The following is a 13,490-nucleotide window of genomic DNA, read 5'->3' as shown; positions in this document are numbered from 1 at the left end:
ATGGGAAGAGTAAAAAAGAGAATCTGGGTTCAGATCTCAATTCTGCCACCTGTCTATGGGAACTCGGTCAAGTCACAACCTCTCTGGACCTCAGTTTCCTTATTTGTAAAATGAGAATAGATGCTCCAACTGAAGTGTCTTCTGGTTCTAACTTTATGATCTTCTAAGGATGTAGAAAATAAATGCAAGGTCAATTTCGGGAGTGTCACCAGTTTTGGGGGATCAGTAAAGGAAACAATTACATAATGGCCAGGCTTCTAGTACTCTAAGTGACCATTTTTGATGTGTCTGCTAGATTTATCTTTTGGTGTTCTCAGGAAAACAGAATTTTGAGCTGGAAGGGACTTTATAAACCATCTGATCCAATCTTTACATTTTATAAATGAGAAAGAAGTGAAGTCCAGAAAAGTGATGTGACTTTTCCCAGACCACATAATTTGCTAATTTCAGAATTCTGGTGTCCTGAGTCCAATTTGCTTCTTTCCCCACTATATCCTTTCTCCTTACTTTATTTGGCTAAATATGCACATCCCATGTTTCTTAATGATGTAGTAAAATAGGTGGGAAATTCATTTGCATCACTTTTTATATCGATGTATCTTTTCTTCCTTAATGTGATGCTTGTCATCATTTTTCTATCTTTGGGTTGGCAGACATCGTGAATGATGTTTGGGCATGCACCTACTAGATGTCCAGAAAGACTTTGGTTATTATAGCTTTATGTTTGTTATAGAGCAGTGGGCTGGGAATCATGAAGACTCATCTTCCTGAGTTTAAATTTGGCCTTGGACACTTACTAGCTCTCTGACCCTGGGCAGGCCTCTTCACCCTGTTTGCCTTAGTTCCTCAACTGTAAAATGAGCTGGAAAAGGAAATGGCAAACCACTCCAATTTCTTTGCCAAGAAAACCTCAAATGGGGTCAGAAAAAGTCATATCTCAACAACAACAAAAGATTTCCTTAGGTGGAGTAAAGTGAGTGTGTTTTTAAATCCAGTGTGTTAATTTAATACCATTATCTTAAATTGGTTAAATATTTCCCACTCTATAGCCTCTCATATGGGCTCCAATAGCTGTTTAAATACCATTACTTCATAAGGAAGTTATGAAGATAGGAGGTGTCAATTCTAGTTTGGAAGCTAGTAGGTGATTTGTGCTAACACTGTCTTCTTTCTCTGCATCTTGCTCTTTCTTCCTTGTCAGTGAGATGATTTTCTTGTCTGTTTTGCCCAGACTGTACACCATGAGAGGCCACAAGTTAATCATAAAGGATTGAATCTGTTGTATTGGTTCAAATGTGGGGTGGGGTAAGGAGTTCAGGAATCTAGAAATGGGATCTCATTCAGAGGAGAGGAATAGAAGCTGTAAAGAGAGAATTGAATTTCATATCTAAGCAAGCAGTAAGCCAACTGAGGTTCCCAGACATCATCAGTCCAGGAAGGCTCACTGAACTAGTTCTGCACCAGGAACCAGGTGAGGTGATCTATTCATATGCATAGTGTATCCTTCAATTTACTTCACTGAGAATGGTCCATAGTGGTCACCTAATTCTAGGTGCGATAGTGGAAAGTCATGAGGTTTGAAATTAAGGGAACCTGAGTTCAAGTAATGGATCTGCCATATATTAACTGTGTGACCTTAGGCAAATTGCTGAACTTCTCTGGGGCTCAGTTAAAATAAGGTGGTTCCAATTGATCATTATGTATGATTCTTGCCAGGTCTAAATCTAAAATACCTTATATTTCTATGGTCTAATGATAGCACATTTCTATAGTACAAAGTACTTTTCCTTAGGACAGACCTGTAAAGTAGCTTGTGCAAATATTGTTCTCCCTACTTTAAAGATGAGGAAAGTGAGGTCCAGAAGGGAACAGTGACTAATAGCACTAGAACTTAAACCCATGTCTTATGACCAAGTTTGAAACTTTCAGGGCTCCTCAGTGAGTCCTCCTTCATCAAGTTCTACCTGTCTTATATCCACATACACTCCTCTTTCCCTCTTCTTCCTTCTTCCAAATTCAGATGAGGCCCTGAATCATTTAAGCCAGGCAAAAGTGTTGCTCTTTCCCAGAAGTACTGAAAAATGACTGCCCCTTTGTGTTGAGAAAACAGGAAAACATCTTTATCCAAAATCATTTTGTAGAAGTTGTTTCTACTCTTTCTATTGTGTTCTCCTAGTCCATGATCAGCTCCTTGATGGCACCAGGGAAGGGGCTTTAGAAACCAATCAACTGGCCCATTCCCCTCATTTTATAGATGGTGTTTGGGGAAACAGAAGTTTAGTGAGGTGACATGACTTTGGCAAAGGGTTCAGAGCTCTCTCTGCATCAGTTCTTACAAGATTTCCCAGGTTGTGGTGAAATAATCACTTTCATCATTTCTTAAGATAGAATAGCATTCTGTTACATTCATACACTGTAATTTATTCAGCTATTCTCCAGTTGGTAGGTATCCCTTTAATTTCCTATTCTTTTCTAACACAAAAGGAGGTGCTATAAATACTTTCGTTCATATGCTTCTTTCTCCTTATTCTTTGATGTTTTGGGGGGTATAGGTCTAGTAGTATATAGTTGTGTCAAAGGCTATGCACAGTTTATCTTTTAGGGCACAATTCCAAATTGATAGAGCCCTGAGCCGTGCTGTCCTGAAAATCCTCTTGCTCCTTGCTGTACCAGTACTTTATTCCCTGGGTGTTGTTCACTCTTCCTTTCCTACAGCTGTAACCTGGGATCATGTCTGGTCAGCACCACTAGACCTAGCATCTGGAAATAGCAGGGTGAAGGTGGTCCTTCAATCTTCCCCCACTTAGTCGTCTGACCCTCATACTGGGTTAGACAGAAGTTTGTAAGGTGAAAATTCCAAAGGACTTGAGGTGAAAGTTCTTTGAAGCCTACTCTGCTTCCCTGGGGGCAGTTCTATGGAAGTTCTAGAAGAAGAGGGTAAATTTGAAACAGGAAAAAAAATTCTACCATTTACCACCTAAAAGAGGTACCAGGAGGAAAACTTAAAATAGTGTCATAGCCAAGTTTCAAAACTTCTAGTTTAAAGAGAAGATATCATGAGCAACAAAGAGTAAAAGAAAAACCAAAAACAAACAAACAAAAAGACCAATTTAAATATTGTTGGGAATACAATCAGGATTTCACAAGACCTAGCAGCTTCTACATTAAAAGACCATAGGTCTTGGAATATTTCAAAGTGCAAAAGACCTGGGGTTGTGACCAAGAATAACTTACCCAGCAAAGTTGACTGTAATCCAAAATAAAAAAAAGACATTTGACAAACTGAAATACTTTCAAGTATTTGTGACAAAAAGACCAGAACTCCATGAAAAATTTCATATAAAAGATCCAAGAGGAATATGAGAAAAATGTTAGAAACTAATTATAAGAGACTCATTAAGGTCAAACTGTTTACTTCTTGCATATGAAAATATTATCAGATGAGGAAACTGAGACAAGCAGGTTGAAGTGACTTGCCCAGAGTCGCACAGTTAGTAAGTGTCTGAGGCTGAATTTAAAGTCAGGTCTTCCTAACTCCATCCACCTAACTGCCCCTCAAATACTTACTATTATTATTACTATTACTATTATTATTATTATTAGTATTTTAACCAGCAATGTTAAGTGTCAGCCAAAATACTGAGCCCTTGAAGGCTAAGCATGGAGAAATTTGGCTAATGCAGATAAGACTAAAATGAAGCAAGGATGTCTATATTGTTCCCTAACCTCTTGCTTTTTGCAATGGGCTTAAAAATGAGTCATCTGGCTAAGACTGAGAGTAGGCTTCCTTATCCAGGTTGTTAGTGCTAAAAATAGGGCAAGATTATCTTTCTTGTGATGTTTGACAATTCCCACACTTCAAACTATTCTACTAGAACCAGCTCAAGAGTCCTTAGGCATGGATTCTACAAAACAGGAGACAAGAACATTTTCTGAGACTTTCCAGTCTGTTGGAGTGGGGGATTCTTCTTACCTCCCTGATTCTCCTTATAGGACTTGCTTTCAGTAGTGGAGAGAGATGAAAGCAAATACAACGCTTCTCTCTCATGACCTTGAAGAATTTTGGGATGGGGAAGAGGAGCATTGAAGAGCAAGTCCAAGAAGAGGCAAAGTGCCTGGTCGAGGCATTAAAAGCAACCAATGGTTGGTGCTTTTTTACTTCAAAACAACAAATGTCTAATCTCGTGAAAATAGTTACCTTTCTGATAGCTGAAGACTGAGGTAGACCCCAAAGAATCTACTATGATCTGCAGCCACCCCTAGGTTTCTCTGAGTTCTCAGTCTTGTTCTGGTACAAGCCCACAACAATGATGATGATGATGAAGATGATGATGATGGCCAGTATTTATAATATGCTTTGCTGTTCATTTAATCTTATCTTCATGACAACCCTGGGAGATAGGTGCCATTACTTTCCCCATTTTACAGATGAGGAAACAGGAAGACAGAGGTTAGGTGACTGTCCAGCAACACACAACTAGAAAGTGTCTGAGGCTGGATTTGAACCCCTCCCTGGGTCATGCAAAAATAGGGAGAGGGCTGAATTTAGCTCAGGCTGAAGTTTGCCAAGCCCTGTTTGAAACTTAAGTAATTATTAACACAGATTAAACTTAAAAGTATGCATACTTCACCCCCCCCAGACAGTGAGTAGTTAAACATCTACCAGTAAGTTCTATATTGCCCTATAAACATTGTTTGAACTCCACAGGAGTACAATAGAAAGAAGGCTTAGGGAATGAAGTCATCATCAGACTGGAAGACTAGTGACTATAAGCTAATAATAATAATAATCGCTGAGATTTATATGGTACCTTAAGGCTTGCAAATGATTTTATATCATTTATCTCATTTTAGCCACATAACACTCCATTATGAAAAACCTCTTACATTTTGGCCTTTTCTCATTCTCCTCCTCCACCAAACTGTTGTAAGGATGAAATCAGAAAATATGTACAAAGTGCTTTTTATTACCTTTCTGTACCATGCAATTCTCAGCTATAATGAAAGTTAAACCTGTTGGAGGAGAACGTAAAATAGTCTGGTGGCCACTGCTCCTCAAGACAGGCAAATGTTCCCTTGTGATCTCAATGCTAATCGGTTAAAAATCAATATTAAAGCTCTGTATCTTTCCCTAATTCTTTAGGGATGCCCTGTGACCCCACATTCATCCTTGGGTGTGCTCCCTGCAATGTCATCTGCTCTATCATTTTCCAGAAGCATTTTGAATATCATGACTGGAAATTTCTACATTTAATGGAGCTTTTAGATGAAAAGGTTAAGATCCTGAGTTTGCCATGGGCACAGGTGTGTGCAGAGTTCTCTCTTTTGGGGACATACAGCACTCTTTTTTTTTTCTAGAGAGGAACTACTACCTGGATCAAGGCTGGGGTCCAGTATGAACTTCATTGGGAGGTACAACTGTGAGATCTAGCCATAATCCAAATCTTTCTCATCATAAACAGATGGCCTCTTGAATGTAGATGGAGTAGATCACCCCTTTAGAGTTTCACTGAGGGCCTCTATCAGGCACTTTCCTGAAGAAGTCTACCTATATGGCACAGGGACTGACATCAAAGGTCCCTTTTTTAAAAATACCCATTGCCAGAAGACTACTGACCTTGGCCCTGAACACTTGAGCCTGGATAGTGTTAGCAGGTGTCGGCTGCCCCATTGGAAATTAGAAAGTAGAGCTCTGAGAAAATGGTAGACAGGAAATCTTTCAGGGGTAATTAATCATGGAAAGTGGAAGTTCATATGGACACTGGCTGCCATCAGGGGGGAGGAATATTAAAATGATTTCAGGGGTTTTTGCAGATGAGGGAAGAGCATGAGTGAAGATATGTCACATTTTTTTGCATAGGGGATTTGCCCTGGCAACTTCTCACCTAGTCACAATCTTCTCTTCTGAATCCAAGGTTAGAGAACTATCTTGTGTATCTACCGAAAAAGAAATGTGCCATTGTTTCTTTTTTATAGATCTACAATCTCTTCCCAGCTTTGGTACAATATCTCCCAGGATCTCACCACAAATTATTTAAGAACTGTCAAATGTTGCAGAATTTTATTTTGGGGAAAGTGAAAGAGCACCAAGAAACCCTGGACCCCAACAACCCTAAGGATTTGATTGACACTTTCCTTTTAAAAATGGAGCAGGTAAGTGAGAGGAATGGGGCTGCAGCTCAATTCTTATAAATGAAGTGATTCCTATATTGGGGGCTGTTCACAAGTAAATAAAAGGATGTGAGAATTTCTTAAAGCAAGTGTCTTCAGAGAATAATCTGAGGAACTGAGGACCAGTTGGTTCCTGTCATGAAAGAGTTTGTGAGCTAATTAGAGGAAGGAAATACTTGAAGGGGCCTGAGAATAATTATAAGGTGAGAAGCATGGCCCAGGGCAGAAAGAACAGGATGTGGAGTCAGGAAGACCTGTGTTTAAATCCCATCTCAGATGCTTACTAGCTGTTGACCCTGGACAAGTCAGTTAACTTCTCTATGCCTCAGTTTCCTCATCTGTAAAATGAAGAGTTTGGAATTGATGACATCTAAGGTCTCTTCCAGCAGTAAGACATAGGAGCCTATGATTTTAGGACTATATCAAGAAGGGCAAAATAGTAGACAATGACAATGCAAAATAGAATTGGGAAGAGTTGGATATAAAACATTCTTCTAGAAGAGCTAAGTTTTGATCTGGATATTGAGGGAGGTGATGGCAATTAAACAAACTGGCAATCTGAATGGGAAAGGGTACTTCAGGACTCTGAACAGACAGGTCGGTGTGGGGGATGATGGCAAACTGAGTGGTCAGATTGAAGTGGAGTTGTTTTAGTGGGTGGTATTGAGAGATGGGGTTGAAATGATACAGGAGGATTCTCTGACAGTGATGGCAGAAGGGAGGACCCAAAAGGAGTCAGGTTCCTCTCTTACCTTTCAAAAAACAATGAAGAAAAAAACCAAGAAGAAGAAGAGCTACTAATCCACACTACATATAAGGAAGGATTAACTAGAAAATGAATAAAGCAAAATTCTAGTATAATTTTTAAAAAATACAGCAAAAGAACTGAAGAAATTGAAAAACACCAGACACAAGGTAGGTGCTAAGAAGAAAAGTACCCAGTGCCCTGGTAGATGTCCTGAAATACCCTGAAAGAAATTAGTGTGCCTTGAGAGCTCCCCATAGGTTTCTTCTGCCAGATTAACCAGAAAAAAAGAGAGAAATAGAAAAACTAGATGAAATATTTATAAAATGCTCCCTATGTTTCAGACACTAAGCAAGAAGGTCCTTGTTCTCAAGGTGGATGACAACATATAAAAAGGGAGCTGGAAAGCCAGTGGTGGGAATGGTAGAGTTAAGATGAGGGAAGGGAAGGATGACAACTGAAACATCATGGTGAGAAGATAGCAAGGAAGCTACATTAATTCAAAGCAAAAGACATTTAGTTTAACAGTAGTATTATGATTTATAAGGAAAATTGCTTTCCCCCTAGCCAACAATCCAGGAGTACCTTATTTTATGAGTTAACACTGGTCAAAGAGACACATGAGAGAGGGACCACATGTAAGGAATAACTGTCTTTCTTTCTATCTATCTATCTATCTATCTATCTATCTATCTATCTATCCATCTATCTATTTTTCTATTTATATATATGTATCTGTTGATACAAATACACACACATATACACACCAAGGCAACTCATATTCTTGGGGTGAAACTTATCTCCATTTCCATGATTGCCACTTGCAGCTTCCTTCATGTAGCCCCTGGTGTTATACACTTTTCAGATAATATTATTGATTTGTGGGTATGCTATGCTGAGTTGATTGCTGAGTTATACAACTGGACCAGTATTTCCACTGTTGCCATCTGCTGGTTGTCAGCGGGATGCTCTTTGCAAATCTTTTGCTACCATTTTCTGATGAACTGTAACTGCTACCGGGCTTTGGCTATTTGCATTAGGGAGGAGTCTTAGATCTTTCAGAACATAGCACCAGGAACTATCTTGCTCTTTTGAGATCATCCAGGCCAACCAGTAGATTTATGTTTAATTTAATTTACTTTTAATTAATGAAATTTAATTTACTTTTAGACTTATGTTTAAGCCATCTTTTGAACAACTTTACTTTTGCTTAAGCTGCTGTTCTCTGACCCCAATCTTTTACTTAATTTAGTCTTGACCTATGACTTAATTGGGGTGTGTGTGTGTGTGTGTGTGTGTGTGTGTGTGTGTGTGTGTGTGTGTATAACTTTGAGAGTGGAAAGTTCCTTTGCTAATAGAGTTGACTCTCATCTGTAGTTTACAGTCTTAGACAGTTGTGTGGGGAAAATGAGAGATTAAGTAGCTTGCCCATGGTTATCTAGCTATTATCTGTCCAGGCAGAATTTGAACCTAGATCTCTCTGATTTCAAGACTAGCCCCTCTATCTACTATGTCATTCTGCCTCTCACTAGGTGATTTAGGCTGAGAGAATTCCTTTCAACTCCCATTATGCCAATTGCGGTTGCTGTAAATCTGCGCAGGGAATAAGGCTAAAAGTGACTCAGTAGAACTTTTGAAAGGGCAGCTTGGTGACATAGTGGATAGTGTGCCAAGACTGGAGTCAGGAAGACTCCTCTTCCTGAGTTAAAATCCAGCCTTAGGGCAGCTAGGTCATACAGTGGATAGAGCGCTGGCCTTGGAGTTAGAAGGGCCTGAATTCAAATCCAGTCTCAGACACATGACACTTACTAGCTGTGTGAACCTGGGCAAGTCATTTAACCCCAATTGCCTCACCAAAAAAAAAATCAACATCCAGCCTTAAACACTTACTATCTGTGTGACCCTGGGCAAGTCATTTAACCCCATTTGCCTCAGTTTCCTCATCTATAAAATGAGCTGGAAAAGGAAATGGCAAAACAGTCTAATGTCTTTTCCAAGAAAACCCCAAATGGGGTCATGAAGACTTGAACATAACTGAAAAATGACTGAAGATAACAACAGCACTTTTAACTTTTGTCATGTAAGATACCATGAATTATATGCTCCCTCACCAATCCTGTTAAGTTTTCTTTGCTCCTTGAGGCACTGATGCTGGCCTGACTCAGCCTGGGCTCTCACTCCTGCATTCCTGTGACTTTCTCTTTCAACCTTTGAAAATGCTCAAGGTCAGTAATTCTACTCCCTTCATCAGATGCCATGAGTGAAGGAGTCACTGAGATCACCAGAAATAAATGGGAAAGAAAGACTGTAGGTGAAACATGTCGATTTAAATGCCCCAGAGTTAATCTAAGAAGTGTCCTCTTCAGCATGTGGCTAGCCAACCAGAACCACTTGCAGAATGCCTACATGTGCTCCATAACCTGTTTCTCCAAGACACTTCCCTTACATATCATTACAATTCTGGAGGCTGCTCCATAGCATCTCCCATGTGGAGAGTTGCTATTCTGTCCATAGCATCTTCCAATTGTAGATGCCATCCCAAGAATTCTGAGGAAGCATCAGACCCCCATTATAGATTCATTATCCTAGTTTTCACAGTGATTGTTCCAAGCCTTATCTTTAAGATTCCCAACCACCCTGTCTCCCCATCCCATGAGCTGGGGACCTCACCTCACACTTCATTAGAAAAAATTGATTGCATTTTCCATGAGCTTTCCTTTCTCCCCTCCTCCCCATCTTACACCATTCAGATATTTTCCCCTGCTACCTCATCCTTCACTTCTGTCTCTGATAAAGAGATTGCCTTTTTCCTCACCAAAGCAAACCCTTCTACATGCTCCCTTGAGCCCATCCCATACAGTTGTCTCCAACAGATTTCCCCTACTATCATCCCAACTCTCTCTCATCTCCAATCTTTCCCTATATACTGGTTCCTTCCCTGATATCTCTAGAAATGTCCATGTCTCTTCTATGTTTAAAAAATCCTCACTTCATCTTACATCCCTGTTAGCTAATGCTAAGGACTTTGATCAATCAGTCAAAAAACAAAACATTTAAGTGCCTTCTATGTGCCAGACACTTTACTAAGTGCTGATTATTCAAAAAGAGGCAAAAGATAGTGCTTGCCTTCAAGAAATTAAAAATCTAGTGACAATTCTTGGTGGTAAGAATTTTCTTTTCTGGGTCCTTAGTAGTTGTGGCTTCTGACAAAGTGAGGGTTAAAGCACTTACAGAAGCAACTGACAGTTATTTCCAAAATTGGTTCTCCTCCCTCCTCCCATGGAAAATGGCTTTGGGAGCCAGGCTGGTAGAGATTTGGTGGCCTGAGAGACACTGCTATTTTCAGGATTCTTAGGCTGACATGATGGTCAGCCGATGATGATGGTGGAATTGGTGGGCTTCTTCTCTGTAATGGTTGATCCCCTTGATGATGGCTGTGGAGATTGAGGTGAAAGTAGGGTATCAATGATCTGAGAGGCACCATAATTTGCTGGGTTTTTGGACCCTGGGACACTGCCTGTCCCCACTGGAGTTCAATGGTAGGTTGTCATTTGTCTTACTTAATACATTCTCATTCTCTCTGTCTCTGTCTCTGTCTCTCTCTCTCTCTCTCTCTCTCTCTCTCTCTCTCTCTCTCTCTCTTTCATTCTTTCATTCCATATGAAGATTAGCTGAAGGAATTGGGGATCTTGGCCTAGAAAAAAGAGGATCTATGAAGGACAGTATAGGTGACTTGAAATGTTGAAGGGGCTGTCATTTGGAAGACAGACTAGACTTGTTTTGCCTGGACCCAGAAGGCAGAACTGGGAGTAATGGATGGAAACTGAAAAGAAGCACATTTAGGCTTGATGCAGGAGAAAATTTCCTCACAATTTGTGCCTCCCCATAGTGGAACAGACTGTGTCAGGAGAGGCCCCTTACTGGAGACAATCACCCAATTAACTTGTTGAATCTGAAATAGAAGATCTTTTTTTCAGAATTGAAGTTGGACTGGAACTAGATGGCCTCTGAAATTGCTTCCAGCTTAGTGCATCTTCAATTCTGTGACTCAGTCATATCCATCAGCTTTTTCAGTACCTGAAGGTGTCACCTGTACCTGGTGACTTGAACTCAACAAGGGTAGCTCTAAGTGTTTTCTTACTATCTCCTTTCTTATCTTGGCTGACAAATCTCTATTAACCATAATTATACTTTTTGTCCTTTCCAGTACAAGATCATTGTCCTTGTAAGAGAAAATTCAAGCTAAATGAGAATTGAGAACTTCTGCTTCCTTTCTTCTTGTTATTGCTGTTACAGAGTTGCTTGAGTCATGTCTGACTCTTTGTAACTCCTTCTGGGGTTTTCTTGGCAAAAATATTGGAGTAATTTTCCATTTCCTTCTCCAGCTTATTTTATAGATAAGAAACTAAGGCATACAGGGTTAAGAGACTTGCCCAGGGTCAAACAGCTAATGTGTATGAGGCCAGATTTGAACTCACAAGGATGAATCTTCCTGACTTCAGGCACAGTACACTGTGCCACCCAGCTGCTTTCCATCACTTGTTGCCTGTTACTATTATCATCAATCCGTTCAGAGCAGTCTCATTCTTTCTTAGACCTCCTTTCCCCCACACTATAGCTAGCACTCCCAACCCTTTTTTTGTTCTTTGTTATCCTCACCAACATCAGCTCACTCTAAGATTTACCACTGCAAGGTGGCATTGATGTCACTCCATTTGGCTAGGGTGCCTTGAATAAGTGTAAACACTTTTGACTGAATCAAAGAATCAGAACTGAGTGTGAACAGATGATCTGTGCACCACCTTGAATCAATCAAGGCCACTATGTGAGATCCTGGGTTGCACCCTGAGCAATTTCAGTAAAAAAGAGAAGTCTTATAATTGGGGAAAGCCATGCTGAGCCTTTGGAATGGAGAGGTTGGAGCAAGCATGGAACATAGGCAGGATTGAGCTATGGTAGACATAGGAGATATCAAGGAGAGTTGTTGGCTCTATAAGAATCTTGCAATGGAAGACCCAGGCTGAGGAAGTCCCAAGAAAGTCAGATTTTTCCACACTGCAGTAAACCATCTCGGCAAATGAACTTAAACCAGGTTGAGGGTAATCAATGGACTTCAAATATGTCAGTGAGGTAGTGGGTTATCTACTCCAATCATGTGAAATTGTGAATTGATAGATGAAGAAATTTGTTTCGGTGGCTATGAGGGCAGCAGAAGCAGGCATTGTAGAGGACTTAGAGCTTAGTCAGACATCAAAGATGACAAGGTCATCCACTGCACCCTGGACCATCTCGAGTCATCTTGGCTTTTATCCTGCCACTGGACTTCCATGACTCTGGAGAGTGAGTGAGTGTCATGACTTAGTGTAACTCTGCCTCACTTAAATCCAATTCAAGTCAAGACATCACCAGTGATGTCATTGGTTCTCTTTGAAAATGAAGGATGAGCAACAACAGATATCATTAATACAGTCTGCTTTTTGGTTTCAAACATGGTTCAGTTAACTGAATTTTATCTTAACCACAAAGAGGCCAGGGGATATCTAGTGATAGATGTTAAGTCTAAAGATAGACAGAGAGCCCAGCCTTTTATTAAGTATTAGGAATTTTCCTAATTTGTGGCTCAGAACAATTGTGACTGAATCCAGACCTTTCTACCCAAAATAAACTCCTTAAAGCCAACAGGAGGGTATCAATTGGCCCAAAGGGGCCAATTTCTTTCCTGCTTTGCATATAAAAACTCATTTTTGCTACAGGCTGTTTAACCTCTTTTGCCATTCTAATAGGACCTTGACAAGCTTCCTTTACTTGTTTTTTTTTTATTCTATCTTTTGTTTATTTCTTTTAACAATTTAACTTATTTGCTGAGTTACCTGAGTGGGTATCAACACTGGTACTTTCTGGTAACTGTCTTTTTTCCCATCAGAACTGTTTTTCTTTGTACCCCCAGGATTTCATTTTTGAGAGCTTCCTATCCCTCTTTGCTTAACTTCCTTTCTAGAATTTTAATTAGTGGGAGCTTCCTTATTCTTCCTCTGAGGTGTTTGAAGTCTGCTCTCCTCTAATCTAAGGTTTATGTAAAATTATACCTGGCTTTTATGTTTATCACTTTCATTTCAGAATATATAACTCTCCCCTCTACCCTGTAAATATCTCTAGTAATAAAGTATAGAAAAGAAAGGGGGAAAAAAACAGTTCAGTAAAACCATCTAACACTTCAAAGGGATTTGATATATAGGTAATATTCTATAGCCATTGTCCCCCATTTCTGCAAAGAAGGGAAGAAGGTGCTTTTTTCATTTCTTTTTTTTTTCAGGGCCAATCTTCCTAAGTACAATTATACACCATTCAGTTTATTTTTTTTTCATCACCCTCCTCACTTTAAAGACAATCTGAGGCCCAGAGATATGAAAGGTCTTGCTCAAGGTGTCATAGGTAGCAAATATCACAGCTTAGATTAGAATTCTTATTTGTATTGGTCACAGAGGGATAAGGCATGGTTGGCTTTTCTCTCCTCTATTACATTCAAAGATAAGATAATAACATTTTGCCCAAGATTATCATAACATAATCATTT

The 13,490-nt window shown here is 39.7% G+C and overlaps 1 pseudogene across 1 annotated transcript in view; it reads left to right on the top strand.

Moving 5' to 3' along the window:
• The window catches only part of LOC110203745 (cytochrome P450 2C19-like), a 118,999-nt pseudogene that overhangs the window by 62,790 nt on the left and 42,719 nt on the right, over window positions 1-13,490 (top strand). The window contains exons 6-8 of the transcript XR_013485500.1: window positions 3,994-4,143; window positions 5,144-5,304; window positions 5,977-6,153. The product of XR_013485500.1 is annotated as a cytochrome P450 2C19-like (transcript). The remainder of the gene's footprint in view (window positions 1-3,993; window positions 4,144-5,143; window positions 5,305-5,976; window positions 6,154-13,490) is intronic.

The sequence above is a fragment of the Phascolarctos cinereus genome, unplaced genomic scaffold (genome assembly GCF_003287225.1).
Source record: "Phascolarctos cinereus isolate Bilbo 61053 unplaced genomic scaffold, phaCin_HiC Scaffold_3;HRSCAF=262, whole genome shotgun sequence".
Classification (NCBI taxonomy): Eukaryota; Metazoa; Chordata; class Mammalia; order Diprotodontia; family Phascolarctidae; genus Phascolarctos; species Phascolarctos cinereus.
The sequence above is the reverse complement of the archived record's forward strand: the minus strand, read 5'-3'. Positions and strand labels throughout refer to the sequence as shown.